The sequence below is a fragment of the Myotis brandtii genome, unplaced genomic scaffold, assembly GCF_000412655.1.
Source record: "Myotis brandtii unplaced genomic scaffold, ASM41265v1 scaffold1089, whole genome shotgun sequence".
NCBI classification, from domain to species: Eukaryota; Metazoa; Chordata; class Mammalia; order Chiroptera; family Vespertilionidae; genus Myotis; species Myotis brandtii.
Window position 1 is genome coordinate 23,535 of NW_005353704.1, and position 5,654 is coordinate 29,188.

Consider the following 5,654-nt stretch of genomic DNA (forward strand, 5'->3'; position numbering starts at 1 on the left):
GGCAGAAGTGGTTAGGGGCAATCAGGCAGGCAGACAGGCAAGTGGTTTGGAGCCAGCAGTCCTGGATTGTGAGGGGTATGTCTGACTGCCAGTTTCAGACATCCCCCAAGGGGTCCCAGATTGGAGAGGGTGCAGGCCAGGCTGAGGGACAACCCCCATGCACAAATTTCATGCATCGGGCCTCTAGTATATATATATACTATTACTGTCATAAGGTTAGTTAACATAGCTATCACCTAATATAGTGACCTTTTTTCAATGTTGAAAACATTTAAGTTCTATTCTCTTAGCAACTTTCAAGTAAGACAGGTTCTACCAATGAACTTGTGTGCATATATGCATAACCTGTGAACATGGACAATGGGTTGGTGAGGGCCTGGAGGTTGGGGGAGGGGAAGGAACAGGCTGGAAGAGTTTAATGGGGGGAAAAGGAGAACCTATGTAATACTTACAACAATAAGGATTAAAAAAATAAAATAAATGAAAGTTAAAACATTTCAAATATTTAAATTTGAAATGTTCAAACACTGAGAAAAAATAGTATGGCAAGTCCTTACATCTTTTCGCTCAACATCATTTCACTATAATGTTGATGAGATGCCTTAGGAACTTAATTCTTGTTCATATCAATTAGCCTATGGGAGAATTATTTTCATTATACATCCTTTTCCTTAAAGTCACAGGACCTAATTGATGGCATTAAAGGAGAACTTATCACAAACAATATAGTATTGTTACCTGTACATTAGATCCCAGAACTGATTCATCTCCTAACTGGAAGTTGCTACCCTTTGACCAAAGTCTCCCCATATACCCATCTCCTCCAGCCCTTGGCAACCACCAATCTACTCTCTGTTTCTATGATTTGACTTTTTTAAAAATATATATTTTATTGATTTTTTACAGAGAGGAAGGGAGAGGAATAGAGAGTTAGAAACATCGATAAGCTGCCTCCTGCACACCCCCTACTGGGGATGTGCCCGCAACCAAGGTACATGCCCTTGACTGGAATCGAACCTGGGACTCTTCAGTCCGCAGGCCGACGCTCTATCCACTGAGCCAAACCAGTTAGGGCTCTATGATTTGGCTTTTAAGAGATCATATAGTATTGTGGTGAATTTGGACAAATGAGAAGAAGCAGGAGGACAAAAAGAAGGGGTTTTATCATCTGCACTAAAGTGTTGGGCTTGTTTCTGGGGAGGGGTGAGGCCAAGATAGCACCCTTTTCAGGGCAGGACATGACCAGAGTGGTGTTGGAGGAAGGTAATTTTGGCAAGAGTGAGAAAAAATGGTTGAGAGGAGACACAGGGAGTTGAGAGGAGACACAGGGAGTGTGTTCATGGAAATCCATTAATCATGTAGGCAAAAGCAAATGAGAAGGTAAGCAGTAGAAGATTCAGTGACAGGGTCATATTTAGGAGGAGTAAGTATTTATTCTGTAAAGGATATTGTAAAATCCACAACCATGGAGGACACTTTCTAACTTGTATGACCTTCATTCATTTGACGCTTCCTGAAATTTCTTGACATACTGTCTTAAATATCTGGGACCAGATGTGGCTTGGGAGGGAAAGAGCGCCATGGTGACCAGCTAGGGTTGTCTGCCACGGGTGTGGCATGGGGAGCTGGTGGCAGGTGTGGTGACTGGTCGTCATTTCTGACTGCCAACCACACTTCTTGGAACAAGATTAACATAAATCAATATGCGTAACAACCTGAGCTGCTTTTAAGAACCCCCCACTCCAGACAGGAAAAGCATGGAGTCTCACAAAAACTCATTCTAGGATCTCACAATTTTGATTAGATAAAAAAATAGCTCTTAAAATTCTCTTTCTTCAGCTCTTTTTTCCAAGACGAATCATTCTCATCCATTCAGTCCTTCCTGACATCTGCCCTAGGTGAGTGCTTCTTCTCTAAGCAGAAACACACCTCCCAACCCTACATCTCATTCCTTGATTCCTTTGTTTCTTCTAAAATCCGAATAACAAGGACCAAGATTTACATTTACAGGAACATAGTATTATATGCCAATTTACCTCAATAATAAAAAGGATTAATGTTCTATCACTATTCGTCCTCCTCAGCATCAGTGGTGAGCCAGCCTGTGGAGGCCTCGCCCTCCCGCCTGGCTGCCTCTGGTCAGTGTGCTGGCCATGCCCATGGGCCCTGCTGTGCTGTCTGCAGACTCCTGCTCCTCTCTGTAAAGTCACACCCTTTTTCAATTTTCAATTCATGTTCTAGACTTATTTTTATGGGAGAGACTTCCTGTTGTGATATCCTGCTCAACACACATGCCTGCACGTGCGTACACACACACACACCCCACATTACTTTTGGGGTGGAAGATAATTTCATTACATTATTAAAGCCACACTTGTCCACAGTTATTCACAGAACAAAGGACAGAACAGCTTCCTGGTTAAGAACTTGACATCTGGAGCCAGACTGCCTGATCTGTCATTTCTAAACCCAGTGATCTAAAATGACCATGAATCAGCTTCCTCAGCTATGGTATGGAGATTGTAATAGTATAGTAGCTACCTCATAGGCTTGTTGTGAAAATTGAGTGAGTTAATATGTGCAAAATGCTTAGAACCATTCAGGGCGCATGGCAAGCTCTATGTAAATTCTAGCTACCGGTATTAGAGAATAGGGCAGTGAAGAGAAGAATATTGGATCTTTCTGAATCTTTTTTTAATAGGTAGAAAATACCAATTTTAGAAGATTGCATGAGAATGAACTGAGATAATAAGTAAATGTTTTAGCACAAAATAATAAATTACGTATTCTGATATATTATTATTATAACTCAATACTCTCAAGGTACTAAATAAACTTGTACTTATTTTTTTAAATGCCTGGCCTGTCAGGAACCTCAGAGACTATTATTTGAGTCTCTTCAGTAAACAGAGGGCCAATAGTAAGTTGACATGACCTGGTAAGGTCGTACATCCATGTAGTGAGTCTGAATCAGAGTGCGCTCTTGCTGACTCCCAGAGCTGCTTTCCACTGCATCACATTCTCCTCTGCATGCTGCGCAGTCCCTTCTTAGCAGTGCAGTACACCAAGGTCAGGAGCTACTTCTCTCCTCTTTGAAGTTCTTCTCATGCCCCTGCCCAGATCCCAATCCTCTCACCATCCACTAGAGATAAGCATATCCCAGTGCACAGCATCTGCTCAACAATGCAAAAGCCCATCTAATGGTTTTAAATGTGGGTGTTTTTGAAGTCTTGTTATGCAGGTGTGAATATCTATATATATAAAAAGCCAGTGTCTGTGTCGACCATGATGACCAAATGACCGGTCACCATGAGGGTGGGTGGGCAGGGCAGTGAACGTGGAGCAGCGGTGGGCAGGTGGGTGGGGCTGCAAGCTGGCGGGGCAGTGGGCAAGGCGCAGCGGGCGGGTGGTGGGGCAGTGAGCCTGGCCAGGTGGCAGGCGGGTGGATGGGGCTGTGGGGGCAGTGGGTGGGTGCAAACCGCTAGCATCCCAAGCCCAGGCCAGCCTCACCCCCCAGCGGGGACCTGCACCCCAATCAGGGCTGTGGCCAGCCTGCAAACCCTCTGTGGCCCCAAGCCCAGGCCTCCTGCCCCCCAGTGGGGGCCCCTACCCAAGTTGGGGGCCCCCATCAGGGAAGGCGGGCCAGTCCCCACCCGTGCACTGGGCCTCTATAGAAATATAAAACCTACCCCGCCACCACTCCAATCCAACTGGCCAAAGGTTCCTGAAACCACAAAATTAGATGACTGATTCAGGCCTCATTCATAGGTGAGGAATTCACACCTTTCTCCTTCCCCTTGGACTCCACGTCTCAGAGGAGGCATGCATGGTGTGGACGCGCAAATGAAAGCTCAGAAAGGTCACTCTTTTGGGGTCCTGTGATGCATCCAGGCAGAGATAAATTGATCACTAAATGCCAGGCACCAGACTGTCCCTTCCTCATCCCTTGGCCTCAGCTCCAGACAGGCACTCCCCGTGGCAGGATACAAGGGGAGCCCTCTCAAATCTTCGCAGAGACGGGAATGCTCAGGCCAAGATAATAGAAACCTAAGGACCCAAATGCTTGGGCCCATGCCACCAGGGCCCACTCAGCAGAAGGCCAAGCTCGGACCAAGTTCTGCTGCAATTCCTAACCCGGTTGCAATCTGCCATCCTGGGACCACAGAGCACACTAGAGTGTATAATTGTTGGGGGCGCTCTGGAGGCAGAGGGCTCACGCCAACCCCTGGGCCCCAGGGGCTGTCTACCTGCACACCCTTCCCCCAGGCACCCAGCCCCAGGTGTGCCAGCAAAGCCCCTTTGCTGGGGCGGGATCACAGGGGGGAAGCAGGCAAGGGGTGGCTGGCCCGCGGCCTCCAATGAGGTTGTTTGGACACATTTAATTGGCTCTAATTATCCAGGGCTTTGGCCTGGGAGCTGTGACCAGGGTGAATGCACCCACAGAGCCGCTGCTCCACCGAATGAGCCCTTTGAGGCCTCTCACTGGGCCGGGAAGCTCTATCCCAGTCCACAGCACCCTGTGTCTTGTGTCTGTCTCGCCCTGTGCATCTCTCTCCCTGTTCCTTGCTCTCTGATCCTGTTTACTCATTCCCCAGGTCTCACTGGGCCTTTTGTCTCTGTCTCTCATCGGATCTCTGCCTGTGGAGAACATCCCTGCACCCCCGCAAAGGAACACACACCAGCAGAATCCACCTTTTCAATAAAAAATGACAAGTGGGAAACAGAGTGAATTAAAAAGCATTAACTTAAAAAACAATCCATGTGTCTGCAAATGCATTCCAAATGGCAGCACTTTGGCAGGGATGGCAGGGGCTGGGCGTGTTGGCCACATGTCCTGGAGTCTCAGACACAAAGTGTAGGGGGCTCAGCACCTCTATATGGACCCCTCCTACTAGCCACCTGGAATGGCAGGGTCTGGGGAAGGGACTTGGTCTATACTCACCCTTGTGGACCCTAACCTGATTCCGTAGACCCTTTCCCCTGTTCTGGCATCTGCTGGTCCCTCTTACTCCCCCAGTACCTCCAAACCTTCCTATGCTGACCCCAACTCTCCTTCTACACCAGCCCTCCCCCCCATACACACAGATTTCACCCTCTCCCTCTTCCAACCCCCAGTCTCTACCCCATACTTCTTCCTGCCCTGCCCTGCTCTGCCCCACCTCCACTCTGCCCTCCTGCCCCACACCACCCAGCAGCCCTGGTTCCAGGATAAATGGTTAGAACAGAGCTTCCCTTGGCCGGAAGAGACTCTCCAGGGAGCTGCAGTCCCAGTCCTGTACCTGCAACTGTTCTTTCCTGCCAGATGCCAATCAGAAATTGTGTCTCTGCAGACAGAGGGTAGCAGAAGTGGGCTGCCGTCCTTTGAAGCCCCTCATCAGGAGGAAACTCTCCCCTCCACAGAAAAAGTTCACCCTGCTGCCTCCCTTATCACTTTCAGCAACCCTCCTTTGCCCCTTTCCCTGGAAGTGGAAGGATTGGAGCACATCTATAAAAATACACAAAAGAGTAATATGTAAATTGACCAACGGCAGAACAACCAGAATGACCACTCGACCAGTCACTATGAGGTGCACTGACCACCTCTTGGTCCCACCCCCTGGCCGGTAGACTCCAATCCCCTGATGGCGAATGGGGAACTTGGGGTGGGTGGTGGG